Raw genomic sequence first — 15951 nt, 5'->3', positions numbered from 1 at the left:
GTTGTGCAGAGTAGATTTTGACTTAATCAAAAGAGGTAGTTATTTTTTGCCCACAAAGTGTAGGTCCCAAATTAAGTGGTTCAGGTACTATGTGGTGGTTCCATGGTGTCACTGGATATTCAATCCCTTTCCAGTTCTCAGCTCCACCATTTTTAGGGTAAGAGCCATTGTCTCATGCTCTAAAGAACAATGCTGGTGTTGGGGTTTCATCTGCTTCAAGCAAGAAGAGCAAAGGAAAAGGTAAAAAGGCAGTTGATGCCAGCTAATCTGCTCTGGCTGAGAGTCTACCTAACCGCAACACCCTCTCTCCCCTAGAGACTTGTGATGATATATCTTTAGCCAGAACTGTGTCCTCTGGCAATCCCTGAGTTGCAAGAAGTCCAGAGAATATAAATATTTGGGTGTCATAAGGAGATATTATGCTGTCATAAGGAAAATCAGGGAATATGAGAATTTCATTAGGCAACTAGCAGTCTTTGACACATCCAGAAACACTAAATTAATTTGGAACTAGCAGTCAATAGAGTCTAGTGCATCCTTATATACATTTTATCTTTTGGAACAAAAATCTAAGTAAAGATACAGTGATGATAACAGTCTTGCAGTCATGCAATTGCCTCTTTCTGATGAAGAAATTGAGTGTCAAATGGGAAAATAAGCCAACAACACATCTAGCCACATACTCTCATCTAGACCATTGACACCTTCCAGTTAACAAGATTGCTGTGTACCTTTGATGTGCCTGAGATGGCAAAGCAACTGACCGAAATGTGAAACTGACCACTGCAGTTTATGTTGACCCAGATTTCTGATTGTTTCACCAAATTAAACTGCCTGACTTTGTTGCAGAATTGGTTTTCATTTGTTCTGATTTTGTTTGGGGGGGGTGTAACTTCTTTGAATTATTATTTCCATAAGGTGTATTTCCTGAGGAAGCATCATAATATTCCCAGGAAGTAAACATTGCATTTTAATCAGGTAACTGGTTCCTGGTGAGACTTATATGAAGGACAACCTCCATTTTCTCTCATGTACTCACTTATAACTGGATTGGCAAGCGCTCCCAGAAATATTTCCCAGAAGTTGTAATTTCACTGAGAATCTTTTTTTAAAAGATTTTATTTATTTATTTGACAGAGAGACACACAGTGGGAGAGGGGGCACAAGCAGGGGGAGTGGGAAAGGAAAAGCAGGCTTCCTGCTGATCAGGCAGCCTGATGCGAGGCTTTGTCCTAGAACCCTGGGATCATGACCTGAGCCGAAGGCAGATGCTTAACAACTGAGCTACCCAGGCACACCTCAACAGAAAATCTTAATCACTCTTGTTCATTAGATCTCAATATTTCTTTGATTTAGCTAGAAAAAAAATTTAGTTTCCATTAGAAAAGCGCATTTCCAATTATAGCCTAAATTTACTTAACTGTCCAGAACTACTGAAAGCTTTCAAGACATATTATATAAAGTGGATAAATAAAAATTTTACAGGACATTTTTTCCAAATTAGTGTGTTTGATATTCACACAAAGTAGTTTAAACTTATTTAATCAAATTGTTTTATACAATATTGATTTTGGTTTTGTTGTGTACATCACTTCACAAACTGTTCAATATTTCCTACATCTTAATTAATATAAGCTTATTTATATTGAAAATGAAAAAGACAAATTCTCATGTGAGATGGTACAGTTTCCAAATTTTGGGGGGGGAATGGAGCAAAAAGAGTGAAAATAACTGAGCAGTATGGTGCCAGGTGGGCTGCTCATTCTCTCTGCCTATTTCCTCATCGATCATGCCTCCTTCCTAGGTGTGGTGAGACAGAACTGTGAGGCAGCATGCTCAGCAGAGGGACTGGCTCAAAAAAAGTACCTGATGGCCATTAACTTTCTTACTCTTCCTGCATAGTCCTCCATAATTTGTCCCAGGTTTCTGACCCCACCTATACTTTCTTCCCCACTCTACTCTTCACTTTAACCCAACAAAATTCCTGATGCTTCGTAGACATGCCATGCTCATTGTCAATGTTATTTCCCATCTCTTTAATCCTTATTGTCCTCTCTATGTACACAGAATGCATTAATCTCTTAGGCGCCTTGCAAGCCCTGCTTCCTCCAAATCCCCTCTCTGTTTTGCATTAACCCATTTTACCCTTCTCTGCACTCTGCTACTCCAAATGTCTTTTCCACTCATTTTCACACTTAAATCTGGTCATGAGTTACACAGAGCTTTGAGCTCAGCAAATGTTACCTGATGCAATGTGGAGGGGAAAAACTATGACACAACAGTTCCCTATGCATCATGTATCATAAAAAATATTTATACGTGTGAACAATGATTTTTTTCAAGGCTTAGAAATAGTCACCCTGCTATGATGAAAGAAGAGGAAACAAGTAGGGCCAGTTCCAACATGGCAGGAGGAGGTCCCTCTCTCCACATCACCAAGCAGTTCTTTTTTTTTTTTTTTTAAAGATTTTATCCATTTATTTGACAGAGAGAAAGATCACAAGTAGGCAGAGAGGCAGGCAGAGAGAGAGAGGGGGAAGCAGGTTCCCTGCTGAGCAGAGAGCCTGATGCGGGGCTTGATCACAGGACCCTGAGATCATGACCTAAGCCGAAGGCAGAGGCTCAACCCACTGAGCCAGCCAGGTGCCCCTCACCAAGCAGTTCTTAGACACCTGCACAGTGTCTGAGAATTCAGCTAAACTTTGGCACTATCCATTCAGAGACACCATCAGATTCCACAGTTTAAGGATTTGGTCATGCAGTACCACCTCCAGTCCCTCACTTTGGAGGCGCATCTCAAACCCCAGGCTATTATCTGTGTTTCCAACCACTGGCACAGTAGGAGGTTCCAGGACCTCCTCCTTAGGTTCTTTTAATGTGCTGGAGTGGCTAACAGAATTTGGGGAAACGCTTAGGTTCCCCAGTTTATTAAAGGATATGATAAAGGATATAAATCAACAGTCAGAGAAAGGCATACATAGGGTGAGGTAGGGTGAAAAGACACGAAGCTTTCATGCCCTCTCCAGGAGTACCACACTTCTGGCATTGCCATTGGGTTCACCAACTCAGAAGTTCTGAGAACCTTGTCCTTTAGGTTTTCATGGAGGCTTCATTACAGACCCATGATTGATTAAGCAATTGGTTGTTGGTTAACTCCTCCCCACAGAGGTCTGGGGACCTCTAATCCACATGGTTGGTTGAACTTCCTGGCAACAACCCCAAGCCATTGGTGGGTAGGATGTCCAGAAGTCACCTTAATTAACATGACAAAAGACACCTTTAATGCCTTCCTTAAAGGAAAGTCCAAGAGTTTTAGCAATTGTGAGTGAGGAACTGGATGAAGACCAAATACATATAAGAAATATATTTTGGTCATCTGCATAACCAAATATATATTTTTTTATTAATCACAATATGACAGGACATGTACTCCCCTGCTAAGTGATAGTCCCCAGAGCTATGTTGGACTGAGTGTGAATCTGCTGCATAGGAAATTAAAAATTTGAAAAATAACCCAGGGAATTCCAGTTTTTGGTTCCATGTCGGGAGCTTGGAAGTCATCACTCTGTCCCAGTAAAAAGTTGAACAAACTGAAAACAAATAATATTTCTTAGATCTGTAAGAGAAGTGAGGTCACAGAGCAAAAGACTGCTCCCAAATATTAGAGAGAGCAAGAAGCAAAAATAGATTTGCAACTTATCAGAGCAGACACTTAGGAGCCAAAATCTCTCCAGGAACTGAAGCAGGGTGGGAAAAACCAAACCGTACTTGAGGAATTCCTGGAGGCTCAGAGTGGACAAGTCTGAGAGCTAAAAACTCCCAAAGGACCCAGTTGTGGGTGGGGGGTGAGGGAAGGGGAAATTTTGTGAGTTTGACCTCTAGGACCTTGACCAGGTTCCTACAGTAGGTATGAGGGAAAAAATTCTGTGCTTCTGGCCAGAAGAAGGGAAAAGGGGAACCGTTTTTGAAATATGCCAGAGCACTCTGTTCTCTCTAACAAGATCAACCCAAGGGAGAAAGTACTTAACCATAGTCTGCCTGTTGGGGTTGCATCAGAGCTTAACCGACCTGGCAGGAAGGAAAAATGATCAACTCCAGCCAGTTCTAGCCATCTTGTCCCACCTAAGGGGAGAGGGTGCATAACTGAGAAATACTTGTGAAATGTACCCAATTAAAAAAAATGTGCCAAAGACCTTAACAGACACCTCATGGAAGAAGATATACAGATGACAAATAAGCATATGAAAACATGCTCCACATCCTAAATCATCATGGAAATGCAAATTAAAATAGTAATGAGATACCATTATACAACTATTAGAAGGGCCAAAAGCCCTTCTGACAATAGCGAATGTCGGTGAGGGTGTGGAACAACAGGAACTCCATTCATTGCTGGTGGGAATGCAAAATGGTACGGCCACTTTGGAAGACAGTTTGGTGGTTTCTTACAAAACAGAACACACTCCTACATATCATAGGATCCAGCAATTGTGCTCTTGATACTTAACCAAAGGAGTTGAAAACATGTACACACAAAGCTCTGCACACAAATGTTATAAGTGATTGCCAAAACATGGAAGCAGCTAAGATGTCCTTCAGCAGGTGAATCAATGAATGAACTATGGTACATGCAGACAATGAAATTTATTATTAAATACTAAAAGGAAATGAATTATTAAACCATGGAAAGACTTGGAGGAAACTTAAATGTATATTATTAAGCAAAAGTCTTACTATTAGTCTGTAATTCATATCACTAATATGAAAGCCTACATACTGTACGATTCCAACCATTGTACATTCTGGAAAAAGCAAAACAACAGAGCCAGTAAAAATATCAGTGGTTGTGGGGCACCTGGGTGGCTCAGTGGGTTAAGCCTCTGCCTTTGGTTCGCGTCATGATCCCTGGGTCCTGGGATTGAGCCCCGCATTGGGTTCTCTGCTCAGCAGGAAGCCTCTTTCCCCATCTCTCTCTCTGCCTGCTGCTCTGCCTACTTGTGATCTCTCTATGTCAAATAAGTAAATAAAATCTTTTTAAAAAATTTAAAAAAATATCTGTGGTTGTCAGGCACTGGGTGGGGTGGGGGAGAAAGAGATGAATAGGTGGAGCACAGAGGATTTTTAGGACAATGAAGCCACTCTCTATGACTCTGTAATGTTGGATACATGTCACTATATATTTGTCCAACCGACAGAATATACAACACTAGGAGTTAACCCTAATATAAACTATGAAATTTGGTTAATAATTATTATCAATGAAGGTTCACCAATTGTAAAAAAATATGCCATCTGGTGGAGGATGTTGATGGTCAGGGAACCTGGGGAGACAGAGGGAGGCAGGGGATATGGAAAATCTCTGTGCATCCTCTCAATTTTTTGGTGAACCTATAACCACCCTACAAGAAATAAAGTCTTTTAAAAATGACCCATATCTGGTAGGTTTACTTTCAAAATCATTCATTTAAACATATGTTAGCTTTTCAAAGAGAATTTGAAAAGGTTGATGGAAATAGTATAAGGAAATAGGGTATTTGTTCTCTCCCCAACTTTGTGTGATGTGCTGTTTTAACCCAGGCAGATGAAAAGGCATAATCAAGAGATGTGGAGGAAAACCTGTGGTCAGAGGAACATTTGGAACTACTTTTCAGACATTTGGGTATGTAGCAAAAACCAGAGTTGTCTAAGAAAACTTATTTTGCAACATTCTGCCAAGTCCCAAATGCCAGAGAATCTTGGCAGCCTCGTTGGTAATTCAGTGTATCTGCTCTGAATCACTTTCCAGAGACTGGGCTTTGTGATGTTACACATAACAGTGTTGAAAGGAAGCAAAACTGCTCAGATATCATCCTATTTTAGAAACAATGCCAACAACCAAATATGCTTTGAGTTCTACACTACAGAAAGATTCTTGTTAATAATGCCTTTCTATTCTGTTTGGGTGTTTTGTCATTTTACAGTTGCATTTTGAGGGCACAGTGTTATAGGAGACGTTTCTGTGACCTGGCCTATGTTTGAAGAGAGGAATTAAACTATATAAGATACTCTCTGTATTGCATATTAATTTGTTACATTTAAATGGATATATGTAACATATCACTGATGGATCAAAGCTTTGAGATAATGCTCTGCATTTTGCTCTTCTATGATATTTCTTACCAACAATGAAAGGATGGGAATTTCTCTAGTCAATGTTGTAGACCTTCACACAGATGAAACTCATGATTCCTTAGGCCAGGGGTTAAAAATCTAAATGATGGAGTAAACTGCAATTTTGGGGGTAGGAGCAGAGGGAGAGAGAGAATCTTAAGCATGGAACAGGATGTGGGGGTCAATCTCACAACCCTGCAATCGTGATCTGAGTTGAAACTAAAAGTTAGATGCTTAACTGACTGAGTGACCCAGGTACCCCATAAGCTACAATTTTTATATTGGAACAGAATCTTTAAAAATATGACTTTGTAATTTTAGAGTTTATTTGGACATGTCTTGTGAACTTGGGTCCTAATTTTTTTTTTTGAAAAAAAAATTTGTGGCCTTCTCAATAAATTGGCCTCATCCCCTGACCAATGGCAATACTCACGCAAAATCACAAATACAGACTTATCTCCAGGACTATTTTTCAAATAAAGGAACCTGGTGTCTTTGAGAATAACTGATTTCATTTTGAGAATTTTGAGAAAGTATCCAAAGGTACCAGAAATATCTTATTATTGCTAATAAACAAAGATACTTTAGAAAATGTCTAAGGTAATGTTAAAAGGACAAAGAACCATCTTAATGCTGCTGTTTGAGGTCAACATGTAAATATTTGAGTTACACTAAGTTACTATCATTAATTATAATAAGTTTCATCTGTGTCTATAAAACACCATAGATTCATAAAGATATTCAAAGAGACAAAAGTTTAAAATGAAATATATGAGAGCTACTTTTAATACAATTGAAGGAAATATCATAAGACATTTATTTTAATGAACTTTAATTGGGTATTGATGCATTTGGGGATTTAATTTTTTATCAGATATCTCTTCATAAAGTCTTGATGTGTATTTTTCTTTTGAGAGATGGCAAGACATTGGAAATTTATAGTAGGCTGAATCATTGTAGAAAAAGATGGGGTTTTCCTAAGAATAAAAAGAACAAATGACCACTTGTGGTCAACACTGTAACAGGGTGGAAGAAGTCTCACTGTGGGTGATAAACTGATAGATTAGTCAGTTGTCCAAATAAAAAACTACAAATAAATCACTGTAAAGATGCCTTCTCTCTCATCTCCTGGGAGATAAAAATCTCAGAATAACTTCACTAATTTTAACAAAGTACCAATTAGACATACATAGATTTGCAGAATTCTTTTTTTTTTAAAGATTTTATTTATTTATTTGACAGAGAGAGATCATAAGTAGGCAGAGAGGCAGGCAGAGAGAGAGGGGGAAGCAGGCTCCCTGCTGAGCAGAGAGCCCGATGCGGGGCTCAATCCCCAGACCCTGAGATCATGACCTGAGCCGAAGGCAGGGGCTTTAACCTACTGAGCCACCCAGGTACCCAGATTTGCAGAATTCTGAATAGATCAGGTCAATATAAGATATCGATGTGACAATGGACTACAAAACCATCATTTTCGAGAATGGTTTTTCTTAATAGAAACTAAACCTCGTGGGAGAGACACAAGCTTTAAAAATTCCATGGATGTAAAACTGAAGCTGATCTGTGCAACAAAGATTCAGTTTGAAGACCAGAAACAAGGCAAAGAACTTGCAAATGCAATTTGGTAAGATTGCTGAAAGCTGGAGAAGATACAGAGCCACGATAGTCCCAAGATGGCAGAGAAATAAATATCAAGGGGCAAGATGTGGTGGTAGGTACCTGGGAGGCAAAGCTGCATGGCGGCACCAAGCCTGGGTTTGTGGGTTTATGTGTTAGCCAGACTCTCCCTTCACCTTCAGGAGTCCCTTGGTCTCCTTTCTTGTATACTTTGATCAGAAGCCTTTCTGAGTCCTTCAGGAGATAGATTTTCCAGCTGCTGCCCTGCAGGTAGGCTTCTTGTGGAATAGCTATCTTAGACTACTTTGGAATTTGGAAAAACAGGCAAAACAGGATTCTTTGTGTCTGGAGGAATCATGAGTCATGTGTTAACAGTTAACCATCTTCTAGGTTGGCTGGCATATGCCCATTCCAGAAAGACAAGGGCAAAAGGGCAAAGGATTGTTACAATGACAGGACCTGTAGATCTGTGTCATTTCTGCTTCTCTAGGCAGTAACTTAATGTCTTGGAAACTTACTGTGTTCATTGACGAAATTGTTCTGCTGGCATATTTTATAGGATTATTGTGAGATTAAGGAGAGAGCATATGTGAGTTTGCCTGGCATTCTAGAAGTGGTGGTAGAATCTGAACAGAATCTCACTGATCTAGAAGAGGCAGTCCTGTAAAGGCATGAGATTAGAAGAAGAGTCCATGCTGACATTTGTGTCTTCTGTCTTTCCTCTCATCCCTATATCCTTATGACTCTCCCTCACCTCCACCCTTACCATAGTTATCACTCCTGGCTTCTGTTTACCCACTCACCTTTTTTATTAGAAATACAGGAAGATTGCTATTATAACACACTGCACTAACAATTATTACCTTTTGTTTATTGAGTGCCCACCCTGTTCCAGGAATGGAACTAGATATTTATACACATTATTTTATCTTATTGTCATAATCCTTGCAAAATAATTATAATATCCTCATTTTACAGATGAAACAAGTCAGAAGAGGAAACGTCAAATGACCTTTATAATGACCAAGCTGGGTTTCCAACCAGTCTGACTTCAAAACACTTGCCTTTTGCTGCTACATTCCTCATGAGCATGGTGTGCAGAACATGAACGCACAGCCTTTTTCAAAATTTTGGTCAAAGCCACTCTACAGGTGTGAAATAATAAATATATTAGGATACATCATATATAGTATCATTCTATAAAAATGTTCATTGTGGGTGTGTGGGTGTGAATAGGATCACAATATAAAATCGATTCTCGCAGTTATCATTGCAAACGATGTTTGAAAGTCTCTGCTATTATGTTTGTCAGCAATATCACTCATTTTCCAAAGAAGGATCTATACAACCAAAGGGTTGTAACATGATCGAATGCATTAAGGGGAAGAAAATGTTAGAATCTCGATTGTTTCTATTTGTTTTTAGTGTAAAAAAATAAGAAAGTTTGCATCTGTGTTTCAAAAATATGCAAAGTTAGAAAAAATCAGGAATTTTATTATGTGTTTTAACTAAATGAACTTTCTCAAAATGAAAAGGTACCTAGAAAAGAATCCTGCAGAGAAACCATGGACAAAAGACAAAGTAACAATGTCAGGCACAGTGAGAAATAGGCACCTTGACGTGCCTCCTGTATCTGGTTTTTCACGGCTGCGCTATAGGTAAGGACACATGAAAATTTGACAGGAAGTCATGCAAAGAAAAAAAAAAACTAGATTATCAAGAATGCTGTTTAGAATATGGATTTCTAAATCTCTTAAAATACATATGGTATCCTCAGATACTAGCAAAAAGTGGTATGAGGTCATGCCATAACAACATGCAAGGCATTTAAAAGCTGAATAAATAGGTTATGAAAAACAAATGTCTACATATTTTACCAAGTTCAAATTAATTCATACACAATCCACTTAGCCAAAGTTTTTGCTAAAGTTTTAAAAGTTTGAGATTTTACTAACAGCAGAAGACAAACAGCCACATCCTGTGGGAGAAACATTCATTCTTCCTATTATAGCAATAAAAGTGGCTGAAGTCACAAGTGGATAACACCATGGAAGCAAAGTAAAGTGTATTCTTCTGTGAGTACATAAATACTCATATTATCAGGATAAGCAGAGAAAATATTGCCTAAAATTGAAAAAGCATGTATTGGAATAAATTATGCAGTTTCAGACAAATGTTAACTATACAGTTAGTTGTAAGTGTACAGATGTTTCTACCATGTCACAGCTGTGATATTTAATAGCCTATGAATCAATTATAAAATGCAAGAAAAAACAGTTTTTGTGTGGATTGTTAAAGGGAAGACGTATCAGAGATGATGTTAAGAAATGAATGATCCTTTTAATAAAAAAATTATATTTTGTGGAAAAATGTAGAAGTGTAATCACTAATGAAACAGTTACTTTGACTATAATAAAAAAGGATATCAGGATAAGGTTACAGAACTAGAACCTCTCACAATATTTTTTCACTGAATTATTCATAGACAAGTTATTATAGCAAAGAAGCTGCAACCAGGAATGCACAAAATTCTAGCGGCCAACATCTAGATATATACAGTTGAACTTTAAAATAAGACCCTGAAACCATGACAGAATATTGACAGTATTTTGTAACAAAATGGGAAATGATCATTAAGTATTTTAAATACATGATTCACTTATTATTTCATGGCAAAGCAGCTAAAAGAATTGTTGAACTTAAAGATGTTACTTTTTTTTGAAGCTATAGAGGACATTTATCTACTTTATATGTTAAAACCTACCATTATTTAATATATAAAAGGTGCTTTTAAAGAGTAGTGGATAAATGTAGTTTTATTTTATTTTTTTATTTTTTAAAATCAAGTAAAAATATTATTTTTTTAAATTAAATTTTATTTTTTTTCAGTGTTCTAAGATTCATTGTTTATGCACACACCCAGTGCTCCATGTAATACGTGCCCTCCTTAATACCCACCACCAGGCTCACCCATCCCCCCACTCCCCCTCCCTTCCAAAACCCTCAGTTTGTTTCTCAGAGTCCACAATCTCTCATGGTTCATCTTTCCCTCCAATTTCCCCCAATTCACTTTTCCTTTCCTTCTCCTAATGTCCTCCATATTATTCTTCATGTTCCACAAGTAAGTGAAACCATATGATAATTGACTCTCTCTGCTTGATTTATTTCACTCAGCATAATCTCTTCCAGTCCTGTCCATGTTGATACAAATGTTGGGTATTCATCCTTTCTGATGTGTGCATAATATTCCATTGTGTGTATGGACCATATCTTCTTTATCCATTTGTCTGTTGAAGGGCATCTCAGCTCTTTCCACTGTTGTGCTATTGCGGCCATTGCTGCTATGAACATTAGGGTACATATGGCCTTTCTTTTCACTACATCTGTATCTTTGGGGTAAATATCCAGTAGTGCAATTGCAGGGTCATAAGGTAGCTCTAGTTTTAATTTCTTAAGGAATCTCCACACTGTTTTCCAAAGTGGCTGCACCAGTTTGCATTTCCACCAACAGTGTAAGAGGGTTCCCCTTTCTCCACATCCTCTCCAACACTTGTTGTTTCTTGTCTTGTTAATTTTGGCCATTCTAAGTGGTGTAAGGTGGTATCTCAGATCTATGAGGAACTCCTCAAACTCAACACTCAAAAAACAGATAATCCCGTGCAAAAATGGCAGAAGACATGAACAGACACTTCACCAAAGAAGACTTACAAATGGCTGACAGACACATGAAAAAGTGCTCATCATCATTAGCCATCAGGGAGATTCAAATCAAAAGATGTTACCTTTTTAAATTTAAAAAATGGCATTCCAAATTTGTAGACATTTTCTATAATTTGATTAGTATTATGTTACTAAGCACCAACTTTTTTTTTTAAAGATTTTATTTATTTATTTGACAGACAGAGATCGCAAGTAGGCAGAGAGGCAGGCAGAGAGAGAGAGAGGAGGAAACAGGCTCCCCACAGAGCAGAGGGCCCAATGTGGGACTGGATCCCAGGACCCTGGGATCATGACCTGAGCCGAAGGCAGAGGCTTTAACCCACTGAGCCACCCAGGCACCCATAAGCACCAACTTTTAAAATACTGAATGCATTTAATCACTCTCTAGAGATTCAAATGACATTTTTAAAAAATGCATATGATTTTATTACTTTTCAAAGGAAACCCATGGCATAGAAAGAGAATTTTAAAATTTGCTCTCTGGAATAGTTCCTCCATCATAATAATTTCCTCCATCATCCTCAACTAATAGTTGTCAGAAACAGTGTTTGTGCTACTCATAAAAATAATTGTGAATATAGACCTAGAAAAATTGGAAACAATTTTCTAACCTTTAAAAAACTTTAAATGAATAATATCAGTAGATATTCATTCTATTTGTTAAAATGTAAATTGTATACCTGTGTTTGTTTACAAGAACAACTGATTGACATAATTACCAGTTAAATCTCAAAGAAAAAAATCTTGAAGTGGATGAATGGTACTGAAAAATCAGTATCAAAATCCAGTTAGTACACACAATGATGTCCTTCCTCCCTTTGGATTTACACATAATTTTGTAAAATGTCTTTCTCAGCTATGGGCTATCACACCCAAGTATTAAAATAAATCCAAATGAAAACTAGCACTTCAAAATTATGTAAAAATAAGTATTGAAAGTTTTGAACTAAATATATTATTTATAATAATTCTAGCTACAAATATTTTGTTCTATATCAAATAAACCAAAAATGTTAGTCTTGACAATGTATAGCTTTATTTCTCATGAATTGTCCCAGCGTGGGAGTCCTAGGTCAGTAGGCAACCTTCTTCAATGTGGTGATTTAAGAAGCCCAGACTTCTTCAATTGCTTGGCTCCACCATCCCTTATGGACCATCCCTTACAGCTTTGCATCTATGCATCCAGTTAGTGGAAACATAAAACAGGCAAACATTGTTTCTTAAAAGCTTTTTTGTGGAAATGGCACATCTATTCAATGAAAAGTTATTGTAGAACAGGATACTCATGCCTTTTCAAAGCACCACAAAACATCATACCACAGTGCTTTACAATGGACTAGTCTGAAAAGACTCCATCTTCACCAAGTGATCAAACTTGATGTTATCAGTCATAGAACAAATGATGTATGTGCATTCTCATGGAATGCAATGGAAAGCACATATCACCACTGTGGTACTCTTGTCAAAAATTCTAACCTGAATAAAATCATGAGGGGGGAAAATCAGATAAATCCAAATTGTGGGACATGCTATAAAAGTAATCTGGACTCCAAAAATGCCACTATCACCAAAGACAAAAAAATGGTGGAAAGGACCATTTTAGATTAAAAGAGACAAAAGTAACATGGGAACCAAGCCGTCCCTGAAAGGATACTAGATTAAAAAAAATTTATAAATGATATTTTGGGATAATTGTGAAAATTTAAGTATGTACTGCCTATTAGGTAATATTGTATCAATGTCCAATGTCCTTACTATGAAAATAGTATTGTGTTTATGTAGAAAAATGTTAAGAGATATATAATTAGATATTTAGAGGTGAAGTGTCAGATGTTTCCCATTATTTTTAAATTGTTATCCAAAAAGTATGACATTTGTATGTGTGTATGTCGGTATTTATATATGTATGTATATGTGTGTGTGTCTGTATCCATCTGGAAAGAAAGATAAAGGGCATGTTGTAAAATGTTACAATTAGTGAATCTCTGTAGTAGTCTTTCCATTTTCTATAGATTTGAGAATTTTCAAAGTCAAATGTGAGAGAAAAAGTATATGTGTCATTTGCTTGACACATTTGCATAATGGTTAATTTCATTATTACTGTTTGCCTTTATAAAATGCAAAGTCATACTTGCACTTATAGCTAAACCTTCAGTTTACAAATATAAATTAACTTAAAAGACTTTAGTCAAAGAAGCTTTTATATTAGAGAGAGAGAAGAAAAAAAAGAAACAAATTTTAGTTAAAGCATATCTTCTAGTCAGATATAAAAAAATATAAGAAAGTGAACAAAATGTAACTAATATAAAATAACATTTCTATGGCATTTCTAATTTTGACATTCAGCAGATTAGCTGTGATTTAAAAATGACTTTGTGTTTTTGGACTGATAGCTAAAGGAAGTTGCCTAAGAGCAACAATGTATGCCCCATGAAGCCAGACTACCTAAGGCACAGATATTCTACTGTTTGTTAAGAAAAAAGGAGTATTTATAACCACTACAAATAGTAGTAAACAAGTCATCCAGTTTTTATTTCATTTCATTTTTATTATATTGGATATGAATTTGCATATATGCCTTCTTTTTCTTGTAGCTTTGGCTCAAAGTCAAGAACATAGGAGCTAGCCTTTCTAGACACCATGGGGGGGGGGTGGAAAAATTTGGTAACATACTTGCCCACCCAAGTGTCTGCCCAGTTCTTTCTGATATCAGGTACCTCATTGGCTAAGCAAACCAAACTTGCAGAAGCTTCTCTAGAACACTTGATTTCAAGGATACTCGGTCACATCTATAGTTTGGAGATTAGGGATTTCAGTTTTATTTCTGTTTACTATTTGAGACCAACAGCATTTCTTAACTAAACACATTTTAAAAATCTGTAAGTTTTTTTTCACCACAAATGGCTCTTATTTAATGATCACTTTTAAAATTCAATGTCCAGGGACACCTGGGTGGCTCAGTGGGTTAAAGCCTCTGCCTTTGGCTCAGGTCATGATCCCAGGGTCCTGGGATCGAGCCCCACATTGGGCTCTCTGCTCAGCAGGAAGCCTGCTTCCCCCTCTGTCTCTCTGCCTGCCTCTCTGCCTACTTGTGATCCCTGTCCGTCAAATAAAAAAATAAAATCTTTAAAAAAAAAGATAAAATTCAATGTCTAAAAAAGATAAAGAAGAAGAAAGAAACAAAAGAAGTATTTAACGCAAAGGAAGGAAATTTTGACCACATAAAGTGTGGCACTGCAGATGAGACCATCTGAGACACAAAGAAGGAGTCACTGTGGCCCATGGAGACTCTGGTTTTGTATGTCCATTTGGGAGAATGTCGATCAGTGATACCACTCAGAGCTGGCTGGCCATCAAGCTTCAGAGTCAGGACATGAGTGAAATTGCATAAGGAGGGCTTCATGGCATTCAATTCTATAATGAGTTCGCACGAGCCTTGTTCAAATATTTCTGACAGGCTGCCTAATGATCATGTGATATCTAACCATACTTTGTCATCTAGAAAACACCCTTGATGGTAATTACTGTCCTGCATGAGAAAGGTTAATGCAGTATGATCAAAAGTGTGGAGTCCCTTCCTAGATAGACCACACTAATTGGAGGTAACAGTGACTACCTCCCTAACCATCTATACTACCTACATCTCATTTGGAATAAAGTAGAAATTCTTCATGGTGAATTTTCTTCTTTTTATTCATATTGTTCTAAAGCAGGTTAGTAATCTACAATTTGCCACACTGAAGAGGTGTTTTATGCATTAAACAGAAATCTGAACTAAAATATTAATATTTGACTTTGGGTCTTGGGAAGCATTGAAAAAATGACAGTAAGTAAAGTCAGAAAAGAACATTGATGGGACAAGTCAGTCAGTACAACCTCACAGTAAAGATACTAACATCTATGTGGGAGTTTGGGAGGAAGCAAGCAGATGGGCTCATTATTATATTTTGAAATAAATAGCTTGAAGTAAATATTTCCCAATATTAACTCTGAATTCAGGAAGTAATATGTACTATTATCAAAACTTCTTAATAATGACATGAATAATGCATAAATAATGACATTGTTTTTTCCACTATATTATTTTTTGACAGCTGTGCTTTACTTGGCTAGTGTCTATACAGGGGTATAGTCTGCATCTGGAACATAACATAAAGATATCTTCCATTTGAGGAAAATGATCATTCTTTTATTTTTTATTTATTTTTTACTTTTTTATTATGTAATGTTAGTCACTATACAGTACATCATTAGTTTTTGATGTTAGTTTTTTAGTTAGATTTTTAGTTAGATTTTAGTTCCATCATTCATTGTTTGCATATAACACCCAGTGCTCCATGCAATACATGCCCTCCTTAATACCCATCACCAGGCTAACCCATCTTGGCACCCCTCTCCCCTCTGACACCCTCCATTTGTTTTCCGGAGTCCATAGTCTCTCATGGTTTGTCTCCCCCTCTGATT

This window comes from Martes martes, assembly GCF_963455335.1.
Source record: "Martes martes genome assembly, chromosome: 4".
Taxonomy (NCBI): Eukaryota; Metazoa; Chordata; class Mammalia; order Carnivora; family Mustelidae; genus Martes; species Martes martes.
The sequence above is the reverse complement of the archived record's forward strand: the minus strand, read 5'-3'. Positions refer to the sequence as shown.